We start from the raw sequence: 24,855 nt of genomic DNA on the forward strand, positions 1-24,855 counted from the left end.
AAGCAGCTTTTCTCCCACAGTGTACCCAATGGGCCTTTGCCTGAAAGAACTTCTATACTCAAGGTGTCCCGCGTGGAGTGAAATGCCTAAACCAAGGCAGGCTCTAGTGAGGTCTCTAAGCATTTGCCCTCCCTAAACACGGCAGTTTTACCCAAAGAACTCTGCTTTAGTTGCAGGTGCAACACAAGCAGCATTTCTCCCACTGTGTACTCTTTGGGCTCTGCCACGAATGAACTTCTATATTCAAGGTTTCCCACCTGGAGCGAACTGCCTTAACCAAGGCAGGCGGTAGTGAGGACTGTAAGCATTTCCACTCCCCAAACTCGCAGTTTTAACGAATGAACTCTGCTTTAGTTGCAGGTGGAACACACGCAGGTTTTCTCCCACAGTGTACACAAAGGGCCTTTCCCCGAATGAACGTCTATACGCAGGGGGTCACGCGTGGAGTGAACTACCTCAACCAAGAGAGGTTCCTCCTATGCCTCTAAGCGTTTCCTCTCCCAAAACACGCAGTTTTACCCGAAGAACTCTGCTTTAGTTGCAGGTGGAACACAAGCAACTTTTCACCCACAGTGTACACAATGGGCTTTTCGCCGAATGAACTTCTACACGCAGGGTTTCCCTCGTGGAGTGAAATGCCTAAACCAAGGCAGGCTCTAGTGAGGTCTCTAAGCATTCCCCTCCCAAAACACAGCAGTTTTACCCAAAGAACTCTGCTTTAGTTGCAGGTGGAACACAAGCAGCATTTCTCTCACTGTGTACTCTTTGGGCTCCTCCACGAATGAACTGCTACATGCAGGGTTTCCCACCTGGAGTGAACGGCCTTAACCAAGGCGGTCTGTAGTGAGGACTGTAAGCATTTCTACTCCCCAAACTCGTCGTTTTAACGAATGAACTCTGCGTTAGGTGCAGGTGGAACACAAGCAGGTTTTCTCCCGCAGTGTACACAATGGGCCTTTCCCCGAATGAACTTCTATACGCAGGGTGTCCCGCGTGGAGTGAACTACCTCAAACAAGGCAGGCTCTTCTTAGGCCTCTAAGCGTTTCCTCTCCCAAAACACGCAGTTTTACCCGAAGAACTCTGATTTAGTTGGAGGTGGAACACAAGCAGCTTTTCTCCCACTGTGTACACAGTGGCCTTGCCCGAAAGAGCTTCTATACTCAAGGTGTCCCGCGTGGAGTGAAATGCCTAAACCAAGGCAGGCTCTAGTGAGGTCTCTAAGCATTCCCCTCCCAAAACACAGCAGTTTTACCCAAAGAACTCTGCTTTAGTTGCAGGTGGAACACAAGCAGCATTTCTCTCACTGTGTACTCTTTGGGCTCCTCCACGAATGAACTGCTACATGCAGGGTTTCCCACCTGGAGTGAACTGCCTTAACCAAGGCAGTCTGTAGTGAGGACTGTAAGCATTTCTACTCCCCAAACTCGCCGTTTTAACGAATGAACTCTGCGTTAGGTGCAGGTGGAACACAAGCAGGTTTTCTCCCGCAGTGTACACAATGGGCCTTTCCCCGAATGAACTTCTATATGCAGGGTGTCCCGCGTGGAGTGAACTACCTCAAACAAGGCAGGCTCTTCTTAGGCCTCTAAGCGTTTCCTCTCCCAAAACACGCAGTTTTACCCGAAGAACTCTGATTTAGTTGGAGGTGGAACACAAGCAGCTTTTCTCCCACTGTGTACACAGTGGCCTTGCCCGAAAGAGCTTCTATACTCAAGGTGTCCCGCGTGGAGTGAAATGCCTAAACCGAGGCAGGCTCTAGTGAGGCCTCTAAGCATTTCCTCTCCCAAAACACGGCAGTTTTACCCGAAGAACTCTGCTTTAGTTCCAGGTGTAACACAAGCAGCATTTCTCCATCAGTGCACACAATGGGCACTTTCCCGAATGAACTTGTTCTCTATGCAGGGTGTCCTGCGTGGAGCGAACTGCCTCAACCATGGCAGGCTCTACTGTGGTCTCTAAGGAATTCCTCTCGGAAAACACGGCACTTTTACCCGAAGAACTCTGCCCTAATTGTAGGTGGAACACAAGCTGCATTTCTCCCACATTGTACACAAAGGGCCCTACCCCGAATGAACTTCTATATATAGGGTGTCCCACGTGCAGTGAACTGCCTCAAGCAAGGCAGGTTGTAGTAAGGACTGTAAGCATTTCCTCTCCCAAAAGGCACAGTTTTACCCGAAGAACTCTGCTTTCGTTGCAGGTGGAACACAAGCAACTTTTCTCCCACAGTGTACCCAATGGGCCTTTGCCCGAAAGAACTTCTATACTCAAGGTGTCCCGCGTGGAGTGAAATGCCTAAACCAAGGCAGGCTCTAGTGAGGTCTCTAAGCATTTCCCCTCCCTAAACACGGCAGTTTTACCCAAAGAACTCTGCTTTAGTTGCAGGTGCAACACAAGCAGCATTTCTCCCACTGTGTACTCTTTGGGCTCTGCCACGAATGAACTTCTATATTCAAGGTTTCCCACCTGGAGCGAACTGCCTTAACCAAGGCAGGCGGTAGTGAGGACTGTAAGCATTTCCACTCCCCAAACTCGCAGTTTTAACGAATGAACTCTGCTTTAGTTGCAGGTGGAACACACGCAGGTTTTCTCCCACAGTGTACACAAAGGGCCTTTCCCCGAATGAACGTCTATACGCAGGGGGTCCCGCGTGGAGTGAACTACCTCAACCAAGGGAGGTTCCTCCTATGCCTCTAAGCGTTTCCTCTCCCAAAACACGCAGTTTTACCCGAAGAACTCTGCTTTAGTTGCAGGTGGAACACAAGCAACTTTTCACCCACAGTGTACACAATGGGCTTTTCGCCGAATGAACTTCTACACGCAGGGTTTCCCTCGTGGAGTGAAATGCCTAAACCGAGGCAGGCTCTAGTGAGGCCTCTAAGCATTTCCTCTCCCAAAACACGGCAGTTTTACCCGAAGAACTCTGCTTTAGTTCCAGGTGTAACACAAGCAGCATTTCTCCATCAGTGCACACAATGGGCACTTTCCCGAATGAACTTGTTCTCTATGCAGGGTGTCCCGCGTGGAGCGAACTGCCTCAACCATGGCAGGCTCTACTGTGGTCTCTAAGGAATTCCTCTCGGAAAACACGGCACTTTTACCCGAAGAACTCTGCCCTAATTGCAGGTGGAACACAAGCTGCATTTCTCCCACATTGTACACAAAGGGCCCTACCCCGAATGAACTTCTGTATATAGGGTGTCCCACGTGCAGTGAACTGCCTCAAGCAAGGCAGGTTGTAGTAAGGACTGTAAGCATTTCCTCTCCCAAAAGGCGCAGTTTTACCCGAAGAACTCTGCTTTCGTTGCAGGTGGAACACAAGCAGCTTTTCTCCCACAGTGTACCCAATGGGCCTTTGCCCGAAAAAAATTCTATACTCAAGGTTTCCCGCGTGGAGTGAAATGCCTAAACCAAGGCAGGCTCTAGTGAGGTCTCTAAGCATTTCCCCTCCCTAAACACGGCAGTTTTACCCAAAGAACTCTGCTTTAGTTGCAGGTGCAACACAAGCAGCATTTCTCCCACTGTGTACTCTTTGGGCTCTGCCACGAATGAACTTCTATATTCAAGGTTTCCCACCTGGAGCGAACTGCCTTAACCAAGGCAGGCGGTAGTGAGGACTGTAAGCATTTCCACTCCCCAAACTCGCAGTTATAACGAATGAACTGTGCTTTAGTTCCAGGTGTAACACAAGCAGCATTTCCCCATCAGTGCACACAATGGGCACTTTCCCGAATGAACTTGTTCTCTATGCAGGGTGTCCCGCATGGAGCGAACTGCCTCAACCATGGCAGGCTCTACTGTGGTCTCTAAGGAATTCCACTCGGAAAACACGGCACTTTTACCCGAAGAACTCTGCCCTAATTGCAGGTGGAACACAAGATGCATTTCTCCCACATTGTACACAATGGGCCCTACCCCGAATGAACTTCTATATATAGGGTGTCCCACGTGCAGTGAACTGCCTCAAGCAAGGCAGGTTGTAGTAAGGACTGTAAGCCTTTCCTCTCCCAAAAGGCGCAGTTTTACCCGAAGAACTCTGCTTTCATTGCAGGTGGAACACAAGCAACTTTTCTCTCGCAGTGTACCCAATGGGCCTTTGCCCGAAAGAACTTCTATACTCAAGGTGTCCCACGTGGAGTGAAATGCCTAAACCAAGGCAGGCTCTAGTGAGGTCTCTAAGCATTCCCCTCCCAAAACACAGCAGTTTTACCCAAAGAACTCTGCTTTAGTTGCAGGTGGAACACAAGCAGCATTTCTCTCACTGTGTACTCTTTGGGCTCCTCCACGTATGAACTGCTACATGCAGGGTTTCCCACCTGGAGTGAACTGCCTTAACCAAGGCAGTCTGTAGTGAGGACTGTAAGCATTTCTACTCCCAAATCTCGCAGTTTTAACGAATGAACTCTGCGTTAGGTGCAGGTGGAACACAAGCAGGTTTTCTCCCGCAGTGTACACAATGGGCCTTTCCCCGAATGAACTTCTATACGCAGGTTGTCCCGCGTGGAGTGAACTACCTCAAACAAGGCAGGCTCTTCTTAGGCCTCTAAGCGTTTCCTCTCCCAAAACACGCAGTTTTACCCGAAGAACTCTGATTTAGTGGGAGGTGGAACACAAGCAGCTTTTCTCCCACTGTGTACACAGTGGCCTTGCCCGAAAGAGCTTCTATACTCAAGGTGTCCCGCGTGGAGTGAAATGCCTAAACCGAGGCAGGCTCTAGTGAGGCCTCCAAGCATTTCCTCTCCCAAAACACGGCAGTTTTACCCGAAGAACTCTGCTTTAGTTCCAGGTGTAACACAAGCAGCATTTCTCCATCAGTGCACACAATGGGCACTTTCCTGAATGAACTTGTTCTCTATGCAGGGTGTCCCGCGTGGAGCGAACTGCCTCAACCATGGCAGGCTCTACTGTGGTCTCTAAGGAATTTCTCACTGAAAACACGGCACTTTTACCCGAAGAACTCTGCCCTAATTGTAGGTGGAACACAAGCTGCATTTCTCCCACATTGTACACAAAGGGCCCTACCCCGAATGAACTTCTATATATAGGGTGTCCCACGTGCAGTGAACTGCCTCAAGCAAGGCAGGTTGTAGTAAGGACTGTAAGCATTTCCTCTCCCAAAAGGCGCAGTTTTACCCGAAGAACTCTGCTTTCGTTGCAGGTGGAACACAAGCAGCTTTTCTCCCACAGTGTACCCAATGGGCCTTTGCCCGAAAGAACTTCTATACTCAAGGTGTCCCGCGTGGAGTGAAATGCCTAAACCAAGGCAGGCTCTAGTGAGGTCTCTAAGCATTTCCCCTCCCTAAACACGGCAGTTTTACCCAAAGAACTCTGCTTTAGTTGCAGGTGCAACACAAGCAGCATTTCTCCCACTGTGTACTCTTTGGGCTCTGCCACGAATGAACTTCTATATTCAAGGTTTCCCACCTGGAGCGAACTGCCTTAACCAAGGCAGGCGGTAGTGAGGACTGTAAGCATTTCCACTCCCCAAATTCGCAGTTATAACGAATGAACTCTGCTTTAGTTCCAGGTGTAACACAAGCAGCTTTTCTCCATCAGTGCACACAATGGGCACTTTCCTGAATGAACTTGTTCTCTATGCAGGGTGTCCCGCGTGGAGCGAACTGCCTCAACCATGGCAGGCTCTACTGTGGTCTCTAAGGAATTCCTCTCGGAAAACACGGCACTTTTACCCGAAGAACTCTGCCCTAATTGCAGGTGGAACACAAGCTGCATTTCTCCCACATTGTACACAAAGGGCCCTACCCCGAATGAACTTCTATATATAGGGTGTCCCACGTGCAGTGAACTGCCTCAAGCAAGGCAGGTTGTAGTAAGGACTGTAAGCCTTTCCTCTCCCAAAAGGCGCAGTTTTACCCGAAGAACTCTGCTTTCATTGCAGGTGGAACACAAGCAACTTTTCTCTCGCAGTGTACCCAATGGGCCTTTGCCCGAAAGAACTTCTATACTCAAGGTGTCCCTCGTGGAGTGAAATGCCTAAACCAAGGCAGGCTCTAGTGAGGTCTCTAAGCATTCCCCTCCCAAAACACAGCAGTTTTACCCAAAGAACTCTGCTTTAGTTGCAGGTGGAACACAAGCAGCATTTCTCTCACTGTGTACTCTTTGGGCTCCTCCACGAATGAACTGCTACATGCAGGGTTTCCCACCTGGAGTCAACTGCCTTAACCAAGGCAGTCTGTAGTGAGGACTGTAAGCATTTCTACTCCCAAAACTCGCCGTTTTAACGAATGAACTCTGCGTTAGGTGCAGGTGGAACACAAGCAGGTTTTCTCCCGCAGTGTACACAATGGGCCTTTCCCCGAATGAACTTCTATACGCAGGGTGTCCCGCGTGGAGTGAACTACCTCAAACAAGGCAGGCTCTTCTTAGGCCTCTAAGCGTTTCCTCTCCCAAAACACGCAGTTTTACCCGAAGAACTCTGCTTTAGTTGCAGGTGGAACACAAGCAGCTTTTCTCCCACTGTGTACACAGTGGCCTTGCCAGAAAGAGCTTCTATACTCAAGGTGTCCTGCGTGGAGTGAAATGCCTAAACCGAGGCAGGCTCTAGTGAGGCATCTAAGCATTTCCTCTCCCAAAACACGGCAGTTTTACCCGAAGAACTATGCTTTAGTTCCAGGTGTAACACAAGCAGCATTTCTCCATCAGTGCACACAATGGGCACTTTCCCGAATGAACATGTTCTCTATGCAGGGTGTCCCGCGTGGAGCGAACTGCCTCAACCATGGCAGGCTCTACTGTGGTCTCTAAGGAATTTCTCACTGAAAACACGGCACTTTTACCCGAAGAACTCTGCCCTAATTGCAGGTGGAACACAAGCTGCATTTCTCCCACATTGTACACAAAGGGCCCTACCCCGAATGAACTTCTATATATAGGGTGTCCCACGTGCAGTGAACTGCCTCAAGCAAGGCAGGTTGTAGTAAGGACTGTAAGCATTTCCTCTCCCAAAAGGCGCAGTTTTACCCGAAGAACTCTGCTTTCGTTGCAGGTGGAACACAAGCAGCTTTTCTCCCACAGTGTACCCAATGGGCCTTTGCCCGAAAGAACTTCTATACTCAAGGTGTCCCGCGTGGAGTGAAATGCCTAAACCAAGGCAGGCTCTAGTGAGGTCTCTAAGCATTTCCCCTCCCTAAACACGGCAGTTTTACCCAAAGAACTCTGCTTTAGTTGCAGGTGCAACACAAGCAGCATTTCTCCCACTGTGTACTCTTTGGGCTCTGCCACGAATGAACTTCTATATTCAAGGTTTCCCACCTGGAGCGAACTGCCTTAACCAAGGCAGGCGGTAGTGAGGACTGTAAGCATTTCCACTCCCCAAACTCGCAGTTTTAACGAATGAACTCTGCTTTAGTTGCAGGTGGAACACACGCAGGTTTTCTCCCACAGTGTACACAAAGGGCCTTTCCCCGAATGAACGTCTATACGCAGGGGGTCCCCCGTGGAGTGAACTACCTCAACCAAGGGAGATTCCTCCTATGCCTCTAAGCGTTTCCTCTCCCAAAACACGCAGTTTTACCCGAAGAACTCTGCTTTAGTTGCAGGTGGAACACAAGCAACTTTTCACCCACAGTGTACACAATGGGCTTTTCGCCGAATGAACTTCTACACGCAGGGTTTCCCTCGTGGAGTGAAATGCCTAAACCGAGGCAGGCTCTAGTGAGGCCTCTAAGCATTTCCTCTCCCCAAACACGGCAGTTTTACCCGAAGAACTCTGCTTTAGTTCCAGGTGTAACACAAGCAGCATTTCTCCATCAGTGCACACAATGGGCACTTTCCCGAATGAACTTGTTCTCTATGCAGGGTGTCCCGCGTGGAGCGAACTGCCTCAACCATGGCAGGCTCTACTGTGGTCTCTAAGGAATTTCTCACTGAAAACACGGCACTTTTACCCGAAGAACTCTGCCCTAATTGCAGGTGGAACACAAGCTGCATTTCTCCCACATTGTACACAAAGGGCCCTACCCCGAATGAACTTCTATATATAGGGTGTCCCACGTGCAGTGAACTGCCTCAAGCAAGGCAGGTTGTAGTAAGGACTGTAAGCCTTTCCTCTCCCAAAAGGCGCAGTTTTACCCGAAGAACTCTGCTTTCATTGCAGGTGGAACACAAGCAACTTTTCTCTCGCAGTGTATCCAATGGGCCTTTGCCCGAAAGAACTTCTATACTCAAGGTGTCCCGCGTGGAGTGAAATGCCTAAACCAAGGCAGGCTCTAGTGAGGTCTCTAAGCATTCCTCTCCCAAAACACAGCAGTTTTACCCAATGAACTCTGCTTTAGTTGCAGGTGGAACACAAGCAGCATTTCTCTCACTGTGTACTCTTTGGGCTCCTCCACGAATGAACTGCTACATGCAGGGTTTCCCACCTGGAGTCAACTGCCTTAACCAAGGCAGTCTGTAGTGAGGACTGTAAGCATTTCTACTCCCCAAACTCGCCGTTTTAACGAATGAACTCTGCGTTAGGTGCAGGTGGAACACAAGCAGGTTTTCTCCCGCAGTGTACACAATGGGCCTTTCCCCGAATGAACTTCTATACGCAGGGTGTCCCGCGTGGAGTGAACTACCTCAAACAAGGCAGGCTCTTCTTAGGCCTCTAAGCGTTTCCTCTCCCAAAACACGCAGTTTTACCCGAAGAACTCTGATTTAGTTGGAGGTGGAACACAAGCAGCTTTTCTCCCACTGTGTACACAGTGGCCTTGCCCGAAAGAGCTTCTATACTCAAGGTGTCCCGCGTGGAGTGAAATGCCTAAACCGAGGCAGGCTCTAGTGAGGCCTCTAAGCATTTCCTCTCCCAAAACACGGCAGTTTTACCCGAAGAACTCTGCTTTAGTTCCAGGTGTAACACAAGCAGCATTTCTCCATCAGTGCACACAATGGGCACTTTCCCGAATGAACTTGTTCTCTATGCAGGGTGTCCCGCGTGGAGCGAACTGCCTCAACCATGGCAGGCTCTACTGTGGTCTCTAAGGAATTCCTCTCTGAAAACACGGCACTTTTACCCGAAGAACTCTGCCCTAATTGTAGGTGGAACACAAGCTGCATTTCTCCCACATTGTACACAAAGGGCCCTACCCCGAATGAACTTCTATATATAGGGTGTCCCACGTGCAGTGAACTGCCTCAAGCAAGGCAGGTTGTAGTAAGGACTGTAAGCATTTCCTCTCCCAAAAGGCACAGTTTTACCCGAAGAACTCTGCTTTCGTTGCAGGTGGAACACAAGCAACTTTTCTCCCACAGTGTACCCAATGGGCCTTTGCCCGAAAGAACTTCTATACTCAAGGTGTCCCGCGTGGAGTGAAATGCCTAAACCAAGGCAGGCTCTAGTGAGGTCTCTAAGCATTTCCCCTCCCTAAACACGGCAGTTTTACCCAAAGAACTCTGCTTTAGTTGCAGGTGCAACACAAGCAGCATTTCTCCCACTGTGTACTCTTTGGGCTCTGCCACGAATGAGCTTCTATATTCAAGGTTTCCCACCTGGAGCGAACTGCCTTAACCAAGGCAGGCGGTAGTGAGGACTGTAAGCATTTCCACTCCCCAAACTCGCAGTTTTAACGAATGAACTCTGCTTTAGTTGCAGGTGGAACACACGCAGGTTTTCTCCCACAGTGTACACAAAGGGCCTTTCCCCGAATGAACGTCTATACGCAGGGGGTCCCGCGTGGAGTGAACTACCTCAACCAAGGGAGGTTCCTCCTATGCTTCTAAGCGTTTCCTCTCCCAAAACACGCAGTTTTACCCGAAGAACTCTGCTTTAGTTGCAGGTGGAACACAAGCAACTTTTCACCCACAGTGTACACAATGGGCTTTTCGCCGAATGAACTTCTACACGCAGGGTTTCCCTCGTGGAGTGAAATGCCTAAACCGAGGCAGGCTCTAGTGAGGCCTCTAAGCATTTCCTCTCCCAAAACACGGCAGTTTTACCCGAAGAACTCTGCTTTAGTTCCAGGTGTAACACAAGCAGCATTTCTCCATCAGTGCACACAATGGGCACTTTCCCGAATGAACTTGTTCTCTATGCAGGGTGTCCCGCGTGGAGCGAACTGCCTCAACCATGGCAGGCTCTACTGTGGTCTCTAAGGAATTCCTCTCGGAAAACACGGCACTTTTACCCGAAGAACTCTGCCCTAATTGTAGGTGGAACACAAGCTGCATTTCTCCCACATTGTACACAAAGGGCCCTACCCCGAATGAACTTCTATATATAGGGTGTCCCACGTGCAGTGAACTGCCTCAAGCAAGGCAGCTTGTAGTAAGGACTGTAAGCCTTTCCTCTCCCAAAAGGCGCAGTTTTACCCGAAGAACTCTGCTTTCATTGCAGGTGGAACACAAGCAACTTTTCTCTCGCAGTGTACCCAATGGGCCTTTGCCCGAAAGAACTTCTATACTCAAGGTGTCCCGCGTGGAGTGAAATGCCTAAACCAAGGCAGGCTCTAGTGAGGTCTCTAAGCATTCCCCTCCCAAAACACAGCAGTTTTACCCAAAGAACTCTGCTTTAGTTGCAGGTGGAACACAAGCAGCATTTCTCTCACTGTGTACTCTTTGGGCTCCTCCACGAATGAACTGCTACATGCAGGGTTTCCCACCTGGAGTCAACTGCCTTAAACAAGGCAGTCTGTAGTGAGGACTGTAAGCATTTCTACTCCCAAATCTCGCAGTTTTAACGAATGAACTCTGCGTTACGTGCAGGTGGAACACAAGCAGCTTTTCTCTCGCAGTGTACACAATGGGCCTTTCCCCGAATGAAATTCTATACGCAGGGTGTCCCGCGTGGAGTGAACTACCTCAAACAAGGCAGGCTCTTCTTAGGCCTCTAAGCGTTTCCTCTCCCAAAACACGCAGTTTTACCCGAAGAACTCTGATTTAGTTGGAGGTGGAACACAAGCAGCTTTTCTCCCACTGTGTACACAGTGGCCTTTGCCCGAAAGAGCTTCTATACTCAAGGTGTCCCGCGTGGAGTGAAATGCCTAAACCGAGGCAGGCTCTAGTGAGGCCTCCAAGCATTTCCTCTCCCAAAACACGGCAGTTTTACCCGAAGAACTCTGCTTTAGTTCCAGGTGTAACACAAGCAGCATTTCTCCATCAGTGCACACAATGGGCACTTTCCCGAATGAACTTGTTCTCTATGCAGGGTGTCCCGCGTGGAGCGAACTGCCTCAACCATGGCAGGCTCTACTGTGGTCTCTAAGGAATTCCTCTCGGAAAACACGGCACTTTTACCCGAAGAACTCTGCCCTAATTTTAGGTGGAACACAAGCTGCATTTCTCCCACATTGTACACAAAGGGCCCTACCCCGAATGAACTTCTGTATATAGGGTGTCCCACGTGCAGTGAACTGCCTCAAGCAAGGCAGGTTGTAGTAAGGACTGTAAGCATTTCCTCTCCCAAAAGGCGCAGTTTTACCCGAAGAACTCTGCTTTCGTTGCAGGTGGAACACAAGCAGCTTTTCTCCCACAGTGTACGCAATGGGCCTTTGCCCGAAAAAAATTCTATACTCAAGGTGTCCCGCGTGGAGTGAAATGCCTAAACCAAGGCAGGCTCTAGTGAGGTCTCTAAGCATTTCCCCTCCCTAAACACGGCAGTTTTACCCAAAGAACTCTGCTTTAGTTGCAGGTGCAACACAAGCAGCATTTCTCCCACTGTGTACTCTTTGGGCTCTGCCACGAATGAACTTCTATATTCAAGGTTTCCCACCTGGAGCGAACTGCCTTAACCAAGGCAGGCGGTAGTGAGGACTGTAAGCATTTCCACTCCCCAAACTCGCAGTTATAACGAATGAACTCTGCTTTAGTTCCAGGTGTAACACAAGCAGCATTTCCCCATCAGTGCACACAATGGGCACTTTCCCGAATGAACTTGTTCTCTATGCAGGGTGTCCCGCATGGAGCGAACTGCCTCAACCATGGCAGGCTCTACTGTGGTCTCTAAGGAATTCCACTCGGAAAACACGGCACTTTTACCCGAAGAACTCTGCCCTAATTGCAGGTGGAACACAAGATGCATTTCTCCCACATTGTACACAATGGGCCCTACCCCGAATGAACTTCTATATATAGGGTGTCCCACGTGCAGTGAACTGCCTCAAGCAAGGCAGGTTGTAGTAAGGACTGTAAGCCTTTCCTCTCCCAAAAGGCGCAGTTTTACCCGAAGAACTCTGCTTTCATTGCAGGTGGAACACAAGCAACTTTTCTCTCGCAGTGTACCCAATGGGCCTTTGCCCGAAAGAACTTCTATACTCAAGGTGTCCCACGTGGAGTGAAATGCCTAAACCAAGGCAGGCTCTAGTGAGGTCTCTAAGCATTCCCCTCCCAAAACACAGCAGTTTTACCCAAAGAACTCTGCTTTAGTTGCAGGTGGAACACAAGCAGCATTTCTCTCACTGTGTACTCTTTGGGCTCCTCCACGTATGAACTGCTACATGCAGGGTTTCCCACCTGGAGTGAACTGCCTTAACCAAGGCAGTCTGTAGTGAGGACTGTAAGCATTTCTACTCCCAAATCTCGCAGTTTTAACGAATGAACTCTGCGTTAGGTGCAGGTGGAACACAAGCAGGTTTTCTCCCGCAGTGTACACAATGGGCCTTTCCCCGAATGAACTTCTATACGCAGGTTGTCCCGCGTGGAGTGAACTACCTCAAACAAGGCAGGCTCTTCTTAGGCCTCTAAGCGTTTCCTCTCCCAAAACACGCAGTTTTACCCGAAGAACTCTGATTTAGTTGGAGGTGGAACACAAGCAGCTTTTCTCCCACTGTGTACACAGTGGCCTTGCCCGAAAGAGCTTCTATACTCAAGGTGTCCCGCGTGGAGTGAAATGCCTAAACCGAGGCAGGCTCTAGTGAGGCCTCCAAGCATTTCCTCTCCCAAAACACGGCAGTTTTACCCGAAGAACTCTGCTTTAGTTCCAGGTGTAACACAAGCAGCATTTCTCCATCAGTGCACACAATGGGCACTTTCCTGAATGAACTTGTTCTCTATGCAGGGTGTCCCGCGTGGAGCGAACTGCCTCAACCATGGCAGGCTCTACTGTGGTCTCTAAGGAATTTCTCACTGAAAACACGGCACTTTTACCCGAAGAACTCTGCCCTAATTGTAGGTGGAACACAAGCTGCATTTCTCCCACATTGTACACAAAGGGCCCTACCCCGAATGAACTTCTATATATAGGGTGTCCCACGTGCAGTGAACTGCCTCAAGCAAGGCAGGTTGTAGTAAGGACTGTAAGCATTTCCTCTCCCAAAAGGCGCAGTTTTACCCGAAGAACTCTGCTTTCATTGCAGGTGGAACACAAGCAGCTTTTCTCCCACAGTGTACCCAATGGGCCTTTGCCCGAAAGAACTTCTATACTCAAGGTGTCCCGCATGGAGTGAAATGCCTAAACCAAGGCAGGCTCTAGTGAGGTCTCTAAGCATTTCCCCTCCCTAAACACGGCAGTTTTACCCAAAGAACTCTGCTTTAGTTGCAGGTGCAACACAAGCAGCATTTCTCCCACTGTGTACTCTTTGGGCTCTGCCACGAATGAACTTCTATATTCAAGGTTTCCCACCTGGAGCGAACTGCCTTAACCAAGGCAGGCGGTAGTGAGGACTGTAAGCATTTCCACTCCCCAAATTCGCAGTTATAACGAATGAACTCTTCTTTAGTTCCAGGTGTAACACAAGCAGCTTTTCTCCATCAGTGCACACAATGGGCACTTTCCTGAATGAACTTGTTCTCTATGCAGGGTGTCCCGCGTGGAGCGAACTGCCTCAACCATGGCAGGCTCTACTGTGGTCTCTAAGGAATTCCTCTCGGAAAACACGGCACTTTTACCCGAAGAACTCTGCCCTAATTGCAGGTGGAACACAAGCTGCATTTCTCCCACATTGTACACAAAGGGCCCTACCCCGAATGAACTTCTATATATAGGGTGTCCCACGTGCAGTGAACTGCCTCAAGCAAGGCAGGTTGTAGTAAGGACTGTAAGCCTTTCCTCTCCCAAAAGGCGCAGTTTTACCCGAAGAACTCCGCTTTCATTGCAGGTGGAACACAAGCAACTTTTCTCTCGCAGTGTACCCAATGGGCCTTTGCCCGAAAGAACTTCTATACTCAAGGTGTCCCTCGTGGAGTGAAATGCCTAAACCAAGGCAGGCTCTAGTGAGGTCTCTAAGCATTCCCCTCCCAAAACACAGCAGTTTTACCCAAAGAACTCTGCTTTAGTTGCAGGTGGAACACAAGCAGCATTTCTCTCACTGTGTACTCTTTGGGCTCCTCCACGAATGAACTGCTACATGCAGGGTTTCCCACCTGGAGTCAACTGCCTTAACCAAGGCAGTCTGTAGTGAGGACTGTAAGCATTTCTACTCCCAAAACTCGCCGTTTTAACGAATGAACTCTGCGTTAGGTGCAGGTGGAACACAAGCAGGTTTTCTCCCGCAGTGTACACAATGGGCCTTTCCCCGAATGAACTTCTATACGCAGGTTGTCCCGCGTGGAGTGAACTACCTCAAACAAGGCAGGCTCTTCTTAGGCCTCTAAGCGTTTCCTCTCCCAAAACACGCAGTTTTACCCGAAGAACTCTGATTTAGTTGGAGGTGGAACACAAGCAGCTTTTCTCCCACTGTGTACACAGTGGCCTTGCCCGAAAGAGCTTCTATACTCAAGGTGTCCCGCGTGGAGTGAAATGCCTAAACCGAGGCAGGCTCTAGTGAGGCCTCCAAGCATTTCCTCTCCCAAAACACGGCAGTTTTACCCGAAGAACTCTGCTTTAGTTCCAGGTGTAACACAAGCAGCATTTCTCCATCAGTGCACACAATGGGCACTTTCCTGAATGAACTTGTTCTCTATGCAGGGTGTCCCGCGTGGAGCGAACTGCCTCAACCATGGCAGGCTCTACTGTGGTCTCTAAGGAATTTCTCACTGAAAACACGGCACTTTTACCCGAAGAACTCTGCCCTAATTGTAGGTGGAACACAAGCTGCATTTCTCCCACATTGTACACAAAGGGCCCTACCCCGAATGAACTTCTATATATAGGGTGTCCCACGTGCAGTGAACTGCCTCAAGCAAGGCAGGTTGTAGTAAGGACTGTAAGCATTTCCTCTCCCAAAAGGCGCAGTTTTACCCGAAGAACTCTGCTTTCGTTGCAGGTGGAACACAAGCAGCTTTTCTCCCACAGTGTACCCAATGGGCCTTTGCCCGAAAGAACTTCTATACTCAAGGTGTCCCGCATGGAGTGAAATGCCTAAACCAAGGCAGGCTCTAGTGAGGTCTCTAAGCATTTCCCCTCCCTAAACACGGCAGTTTTACCCAAAGAACTCTGCTTTAGTTGCAGGTGCAACACAAGCAGCATTTCTCCCACTGTGTACTCTTTGGGCTCTGCCACGAATGAACTTCTATATTCAAGGTTTCCCACCTGGAGCGAACTGCCTTAACCAAGGCAGGCGGTAGTGAGGACTGTAAGCATTTCCACTCCCCAAATTCGCAGTTATAACGAATGAACTCTGCTTTAGTTCCAGGTGTAACACAAGCAGCTTTTCTCCATCAGTGCACACAATGGGCACTTTCCTGAATGAACTTGTTCTCTATGCAGGGTGTCCCGCGTGGAGCGAACTGCCTCAACCATGGCAGGCTCTACTGTGGTCTCTAAGGAATTCCTCTCGGAAAACACGGCACTTTTACCCGAAGAACTCTGCCCTAATTGCAGGTGGAACACAAGCTGCATTTCTCCCACATTGTACACAAAGGGCCCTACCCCGAATGAACTTCTATATATAGGGTGTCCCACGTGCAGTGAACTGCCTCAAGCAAGGCAGGTTGTAGTAAGGACTGTAAGCCTTTCCTCTCCCAAAAGGCGCAGTTTTACCCGAAGAACTCCGCTTTCATTGCAGGTGGAACACAAGCAACTTTTCTCTCGCAGTGTACCCAATGGGCCTTTGCCCGAAAGAACTTCTATACTCAAGGTGTCCCTCGTGGAGTGAAATGCCTAAACCAAGGCAGGCTCTAGTGAGGTCTCTAAGCATTCCCCTCCCAAAACACAGCAGTTTTACCCAAAGAACTCTGCTTTAGTTGCAGGTGGAACACAAGCAGCATTTCTCTCACTGTGTACTCTTTGGGCTCCTCCACGAATGAACTGCTACATGCAGGGTTTCCCACCTGGAGTGAACTGCCTTAACCAAGGCAGTCTGTAGTGAGGACTGTAAGCATTTCTACTCCCAAAACTCGCCGTTTTAACGAATGAACTCTGCGTTAGGTGCAGGTGGAACACAAGCAGGTTTTCTCCCGCAGTGTACACAATGGGCCTTTCCCCGAATGAACTTCTATACGCAGGGTGTCCCGCGTGGAGTGAACTACCTCAAACAAGGCAGGCTCTTCTTAGGCCTCTAAGCGTTTCCTCTCCCAAAACACGCAGTTTTACCCGAAGAACTCTGCTTTAGTTGCAGGTGGAACACAAGCAGCTTTTCTCCCACTGTGTACACAGTGGCCTTGCCCGAAAGAGCTTCTATACTCAAGGTGTCCTGCGTGGAGTGAAATGCCTAAACCGAGGCAGGCTCTAGTGAGGCCTCTAAGCATTTCCTCTCCCAAAACGGCAGTTTTACCCGAAGAACTCTGCTTTAGTTCCAGGTGTAACACAAGCAGCATTTCTCCATCAGTGCACACAATGGGCACTTTCCCGAATGAACATGTTGTCTATGCAGGGTGTCCCGCGTGGAGCGAACTGCCTCAACCATGGCAGGCTCTACTGTGGTCTCTAAGGAATTTCTCACTGAAAACACGGCACTTTTACCCGAAGAACTCTGCCCTAATTGCAGGTGGAACACAAGCTGCATTTCTCCCACATTGTACACAAAGGGCCCTACCCCGAATGAACTTCTATATATAGGGTGTCCCACGTGCAGTGAACTGCCTCAAGCAAGGCAGGTTGTAGTAAGGACTGTAAGCATTTCCTCTCCCAAAAGGCGCAGTTTTACCCGAAGAACTCTGCTTTCGTTGCAGGTGGAACACAAGCAGCTTTTCTCCCACAGTGTACCCAATGGGCCTTTGCCCGAAAGAACTTCTATACTCAAGGTGTCCCGCGTGGAGTGAAATGCCTAAACCAAGGCAGGCTCTAGTGAGGTCTCTAAGCATTTCCCCTCCCTAAACACGGCAGTTTTACCCAAAGAACTCTGCTTTAGTTGCAGGTGCAACACAAGCAGCATTTCTCCCACTGTGTACTCTTTGGGCTCTGCCACGAATGAACTTCTATATTCAAGGTTTCCCACCTGGAGCGAACTGCCTTAACCAAGGCAGGCGGTAGTGAGGACTGTAAGCATTTCCACTCCCCAAACTCGCAGTTTTAACGAATGAACTCTGCTTTAGTTGCAGGTGGAACACACGCAGGTTTTCTCCCACAGTGTACACAAAGGGCCTTTCCCCGAATGAACGTCTATACGCAGGGGGTCCCCCGTGGAGTGAACTACCTCAACCAAGGGAGATTCCTCCTATGCCTCTAAGCGTTTCCTCTCCCAAAACACGCAGTTTTACCCAAAGAACTCTGCTTTAGTTGCAGGTGGAACACAAGCAACTTTTCACCCACAGTGTACACAATGGGCTTTTCGCCGAATGAACTTCTACACGCAGGGTTTCCCTCGTGGAGTGAAATGCCTAAACCGAGGCAGGCTCTAGTGAGGCCTCTAAGCATTTCCTCTCCCCAAACACGGCAGTTTTACCCGAAGAACTCTGCTTTAGTTCCAGGTGTAACACAAGCAGCATTTCTCCATCAGTGCACACAATGGGCACTTTCCCGAATGAACTTGTTCTCTATGCAGGGTGTCCCGCGTGGAGCGAACTGCCTCAACCATGGCAGGCTCTACTGTGGTCTCTAAGGAATTTCTCACTGAAAACACGGCACTTTTACCCGAAGAACTCTGCCCTAATTGCAGGTGGAACACAAGCTGCATTTCTCCCACATTGTACACAAAGGGCCCTACCCCGAATGAACTTCTATATATAGGGTGTCCCACGTGCAGTGAACTGCCTCAAGCAAGGCAGGTTGTAGTAAGGACTGTAAGCCTTTCCTCTCCCAAAAGGCGCAGTTTTACCCGAAGAACTCTGCTTTCATTGCAGGTGGAACACAAGCAACTTTTCTCTCGCAGTGTATCCAATGGGCCTTTGCCCGAAAGAATTTCTATACTCAAGGTGTCCCGCGTGGAGTGAAATGCCTAAACCAAGGCAGGCTCTAGTGAGGTCTCTAAGCATTCCTCTCCCAAAACACAGCAGTTTTACCCAAAGAACTCTGCTTTAGTTGCAGGTGGAACACAAGCAGCATTTCTCTCACTGTGTACTCTTTGGGCTCCTCCACGAATGAACTGCTACATGCAGGGTTTCCCACCTGGAGTGAACGGCCTTAACCAAGGCGGTCTGTAGTGAGGACTGTAAGCATTTCTACTCCCCAAACTCGTCGTTTTAACGAATGAACTCTGCGTTAGGTGCAGGTGGAACACAAGCAGGTTTTCTCCCGCAGTGTACACAATGGGCCTTTCCCCGAATGAACTTCTATACGCAGGGTGTCCCGCGTGGAGTGAACTACCTCAAACAAGGCAGGCTCTTCTTAGGCCTCTAAGCGTTTCCTCTCCCAAAACACGCAGTTTTACCCGAAGAACTCTGATTTAGTTGGAGGTGGAACACAAGCAGCTTTTCTCCCACTGTGTACACAGTGGCCTTGCCCGAAAGAGCTTCTATACTCAAGGTGTCCCGCGTGGAGTGAAATGCCTAAACCAAGGCAGGCTCTAGTGAGGTCTCTAAGCATTCCCCTCCCAAAACACAGCAGTTTTACCCAAAGAACTCTGATTTAGTTGCAGGTGGAACACAAGCAGCATTTCTCTCACTGTGTACTCTTTGGGCTCCTCCACGAATGAACTGCTACATGCAGGGTTTCCCACCTGGAGTGAACTGCCTTAACCAAGGCAGTCTGTAGTGAGGACTGTAAGCATTTCTACTCCCCAAACTCGCCGTTTTAACGAATGAACTCTGCGTTAGGTGCAGGTGGAACACAAGCAGGTTTTCTCCTGCAGTGTACACAATGGGCCTTTCCCCGAATGAACTTCTATATGCAGGGTGTCCCGCGTGGAGTGAACTACCTCAAACAAGGCAGGCTCTTCTTAGGCCTCTAAGCGTTTCCTCTCCCAAAACACGCAGTTTTACCCGAAGAACTCTGATTTAGTTGGAGGTGGAACACAAGCAGCTTTTCTCCCACTGTGTACACAGTGGCCTTGCCCGAAAGAGCTTCTATACTCAAGGTGTCCCGCGTGGAGTGAAATGCCTAAACCGAGGCAGGCTCTAGTGAGGCCTCTAAGCATTTCCTCTCCCAAAACACGGCAGTTTTACCCGAAGAACTCTGCTTTAGTTCCAGGTGTAACACAAGCAGCATTTCTCCATCAGTGCACACAATGGGCACTTTCCCGAATGAACTTGTTCTCTATGCAGGGTGTCCCGCGTGGAGCGAACTGCCTCAACCATGGCAGGCTCTACTGTGGTCTCTAAGGAATTCCTCTCGGAAAACACGGCACTTTTACCCGAAGAACTCTGCCCTAATTGCAGGTGGAACACAAGCTGCATTTCTCCCACATTGTACACAAAGGGCCCTACCCCGAATGAACTTCTATATATAGGGTGTCCCACGTGCAGTGAACTGCCTCAAGCAAGGCAGGTTGAAGTAAGGACTGTAAGCCTTTCCTCTCCCAAAAGGCGCAGTTTTACCCGAAGAACTCTGCTTTCGTTGCAGGTGGAACACAAGCAGCTTTTCTCCCACAGTGTACCCAATGGGCCTTTGCCCGAAAGAACTTCTATACTCAAGGTGTCCCGCGTGGAGTGAAATGCCTAAACCAAGGCAGGCTCTAGTGAGGTCTCTAAGCATTTCCCCTCCCTAAACACGGCAGTTTTACCCAAAGAACTCTGCTTTAGTTGCAGGTGCAACACAAGCAGCATTTCTCCCACTGTGTACTCTTTGGGCTCTGCCACGAATGAACTTCTATATTCAAGGTTTCCCACCTGGAGCGAACTGCCTTAACCAAGGCAGGCGGTAGTGAGGACTGTAAGCCTATCCACTCCCCAAACTCGCAGTTTTAACGAATGAACTCTGCTTTAGTTGCAGGTGGAACACACGCAGGTTTTCTCCCACAGTGTACACAAAGGGCCTTTCCCCGAATGAACGTCTATACGCAGGGGGTCCCGCGTGGAGTGAACTACCTCAACCAAGGGAGATTCCTCCTATGCCTCTAAGCGTTTCCTCTCCCAAAACACGCAGTTTTACCCGAAGAACTCTGCTTTAGTTGCAGGTGGAACACAAGCAACTTTTCACCCACAGTGTACACAATGGGCTTTTCGCCGAATGAACTTCTACACGCAGGGTTTCCCTCGTGGAGTGAAATGCCAAAACCGAGGCAGGCTCTAGTGAGGCCTCTAAGCATTTCCTCTCCCCAAACACGGCAGTTTTACCCGAAGAACTCTGCTTTAGTTCCAGGTGTAACACAAGCAGCATTTCTCCATCAGTGCACACAATGGGCACTTTCCCGAATGAACTTGTTCTCTATGCAGGGTGTCCCGCGTGGAGCGAACTGCCTCAACCATGGCAGGCTCTACTGTGGTCTCTAAGGAATTCCTCTCGGAAAACACGGCACGTTTACCCGAAGAACTCTGCCCTAATTGCAGGTGGAACACAAGCTGCATTTCTCCCACATTGTACACAAAGGGCCCTACCCCGAATGAACTTCTATATATAGGGTGTCCCACGTGCAGTGAACTGCCTCAAGCAAGGCAGGTTGTAGTAAGGACTGTAAGCCTTTCCTCTCCCAAAAGGCGCAGTTTTACCCGAAGAACTCTGCTTTCATTGCAGGTGGAACACAAGCAACTTTTCTCTCGCAGTGTATCCAATGGGCCTTTGCTCGAAAGAACTTCTATACTCAAGGTGTCCCGCGTGGAGTGAAATGCCTAAACCAAGGCAGGCTCTAGTGAGGTCTCTAAGCATTCCCCTCCCAAAACACAGCAGTTTTACCCAAAGAACTCTGCTTTAGTTGCAGGTGGAACACAAGCAGCATTTCTCTCACTGTGTACTCTTTGGGCTCCTCCACGAATGAACTGCTACATGCAGGGTTTCCCAACTGGAGTGAACTGCCTTAACCAAGGCGGTCTGTAGTGAGGACTGTAAGCATTTCTACTCCCCAAACTCGCCGTTTTAACGAATGAAATCTGCGTTAGGTGCAGGTGGAACACAAGCAGGTTTTCTCCCGCAGTGTACACAATGGGCCTTTCCCCGAATGAACTTCTATACGCAGGGTGTCCCGCGTGGAGTGAACTACCTCAAACAAGGCAGGCTCTTCTTAGGCCTCTAAGCGTTTCCTCTCCCAGAACACGCAGTTTTACCCGAAGAACTCTGATTTAGTTGGAGGTGGAACACAAGCAGCTTTTCTCCCACTGTGTACACAGTGGCCTTGCCCGAAAGAGCTTCTATACTCAAAGTGTCCCGCGTGGAGTGAAATGCCTAAACCGAGGCAGGCTCTAGTGAGGCCTCTAAGCATTTCCTCTCCCAAAACACGGCAGTTTTACCCGAAGAACTCTGCTTTAGTTCCAGGTGTAACACAAGCAGCATTTCTCCATCAGTGCACGCAATGGGCACTTTCCCGAATGAACTTGTTCTCTATGCAGGGTGTCCCGCGTGGAGCGAACTGCCTCAACCATGGCAGGCTCTACTGTGGTCTCTAAGGAATTCCTCTCGGAAAACACGGCACTTTTACCCGAAGAACTCTGCCCTAATTGTAGGTGGAACACAAGCTGCATTTCTCCCACATTGTACACAAAGGGCCCTACCCCGAATGAACTTCTATATATAGGGTGTCCCACGTGCAGTGAACTGCCTCAAGCAAGGCAGGTTGTAGTAAGGACTGTAAGCATTTCCTCTCCCAAAAGGCGCAGTTTTACCCGAAGAACTCTGCTTTCGTTGCAGGTGGAACACAAGCAGCTTTTCTCCCACAGTGTACCCAATGGGCCTTTGCCCGAAAGAACTTCTATACTCAAGGTGTCCCGCGTGGAGTGAAATGCCTAAACCAAGGCAGGCTCTAGTGAGGTCTCTAAGCATTTCCCCTCCCTAAACACGGCAGTTTTACCCAAAGAACTCTGCTTTAGTTGCAGGTGCAACACAAGCAGCATTTCTCCCACTGTGTACTCTTTGGGCTCTGCCACGAATGAACTTCTATATTCAAGGTTTCCCACCTGGAGCGAACTGCCTTAACCAAGGCAGGCGGTAGTGAGGACTGTAAGCATTTCCACTCCCCAAACTCGCAGTTTTAACGAATGAACTCTGCTTTAGTTGCAGGTGGAACACACGCAGGTTTTCTCCCACAGTGTACACAAAGGGCCTTTCCCCGAATGAACGTCTATACGCAGGGGGTCCCGCGTGGAGTGAACTACCTCAACCAAGGGAGGTTCCTCCTATGCCTCTAAGCGTTTCCTCTCCCAAAACACGCAGTTTTACCCGAAGAACTCTGCTTTAGTTGCAGGTGGAACACAAGCAACTTTTCACCCACAGTGTACACAATGGGCTTTTCGCCGAATGAACTTCTACACGCAGGGTTTCCCTCGTGGAGTGAAATGCCTAAACCGAGGCAGGCTCTAGTGAGGCCTCTAAGCATTTCCTGTCCCAAAACACGGCAGTTTTACCCGAAGAACTCTGCTTTAGTTCCATGTGTAACACAAGAAGCATTTCTCCATCAGTGCACACAATGGGCACTTTCCCGAATGAACTTGTTCTCTATGCAGGGTGTCCCGCGTGGAGCGAACTGCCTCAACCATGGCAGGCTCTACTGTGGTCTCTAAGGAATTTCTCACTGAAAACACGGCACTTTTACCCGAAGAACTCTGCCCTAATTGCAGGTGGAACACAAGCTGCATTTCTCCCACATTGTACACAAAGGGCCCTACCCCGAATGAACTTCTATATATAGGGTGTCCCACGTGCAGTGAACTGCCTCAAGCAAGGCAGGTTGTAGTAAGGACTGTAAGCATTTCCTCTCCCAAAAGGCGCAGTTTTACCCGAAGAACTCTGCTTTCGTTGCAGGTGGAACACAAGCAGCTTTTCTCCCACAGTGTACCCAATGGGCCTTTGCCTGAAAGAACTTCTATACTCAAGGTGTCCCGCGTGGAGTGAAATGCCTAAACCAAGGCAGGCTCTAGTGAGGTCTCTAAGCATTTGCCCTCCCTAAACACGGCAGTTTTACCCAAAGAACTCTGCTTTAGTTGCAGGTGCAACACAAGCAGCATTTCTCCCACTGTGTACTCTTTGGGCTCTGCCACGAATGAACTTCTATATTCAAGGTTTCCCACCTGGAGCGAACTGCCTTAACCAAGGCAGGCGGTAGTGAGGACTGTAAGCATTTCCACTCCCCAAACTCGCAGTTTTAACGAATGAACTCTGCTTTAGTTGCAGGTGGAACACACGCAGGTTTTCTCCCACAGTGTACACAAAGGGCCTTTCCCCGAATGAACGTGTATACGCAGGGGGTCACGCGTGGAGTGAACTACCTCAACCAAGGGAGGTTCCTCCTATGCCTCTAAGCGTTTCCTCTCCCAAAACACGCAGTTTTACCCGAAGAACTCTGCTTTAGTTGCAGGTGGAACACAAGCAACTTTTCACCCACAGTGTACACAATGGGCTTTTCGCCGAATGAACTTCTACACGCAGGGTTTCCCTCGTGGAGTGAAATGCCTAAACCGAGGCAGGCTCTAGTGAGGCCTCTAAGCATTTCCTCTCCCCAAACACGGCAGTTTTACCCGAAGAACTCTGCTTTAGTTCCAGGTGTAACACAAGCAGCATTTCTCCATCAGTGCACACAATGGGCACTTTCCCGAATGAACTTCTTCTCTATGCAGGGTCTCCCGCGTGGAGCGAACTGCCTCAACCATGGCAGGCTCTACTGTGGTCTCTAAGGAATTCCTCTCGGAAAACACGGCACTTTTACCCGAAGAACTCTGCCCTAATTGCAGGTGGAACACAAGCTGCATTTCTCCCACATTGTACACAAAGGGCCCTACCCCGAATGAACTTCTATATATAGGGTGTCCCACGTGCAGTGAACTGCCTCAAGCAAGGCAGGTTGTAGTAAGGACTGTAAGCCTTTCCTCTCCCAAAAGGCGCAGTTTTACCCGAAGAACTCTGCTTTCGTTGCAGGTGGAACACAAGCAACTTTTCTCTCGCAGTGTACCCAATGGGCCTTTGCCCGAAAGAACTTCTATACTCAAGGTGTCCCGCGTGGAGTGAAATGCCTAAACCAAGGCAGGCTCTAGTGAGGTCTCTAAGCATTCCCCTCCCAAAACACAGCAGTTTTACCCAAAGAACTCTGCTTTAGTTGCAGGTGGAACACAAGCAGCATTTCTCTCACTGTGTACTCTTTGGGCTCCTCCACGAATGAACTGCTACATGCAGGGTTTCCCACCTGGAGTGAACTGCCTTAACCAAGGCAGTCTGTAGTGAGGACTGTAAGCATTTCTACTCCCCAAACTCGCCGTTTTAACGAATGAACTCTGCGTTAGGTGCAGGTGGAACACAAGCAGGTTTTCTCCCGCAGTGTACACAATGGGCCTTTCCCAGAATGAACTTCTATACGCAGGGTGTCCCGCGTGGAGTGAACTACCTCAAACAAGGCAGGCTCTTCTTAGGCCTCTAAGCGTTTCCTCTCCCAAAACACGCAGTTTTACCCGAAGAACTCTGATTTAGTTGGAGGTGGAACACAAGCAGCTTTTCTCCCACTGTGTACACAGTGGCCTTGCCCGAAAGAGCTTCTATACTCAAGGTGTCCCGCATGGAGTGAAATGCCTAAACCGAGGCAGGCTCTAGT

This window comes from Mesoplodon mirus (genome assembly GCF_964341445.2).
Source record: "Mesoplodon mirus genome assembly, contig: HAP1_SCAFFOLD_212, whole genome shotgun sequence".
NCBI classification, from domain to species: Eukaryota; Metazoa; Chordata; class Mammalia; order Artiodactyla; family Ziphiidae; genus Mesoplodon; species Mesoplodon mirus.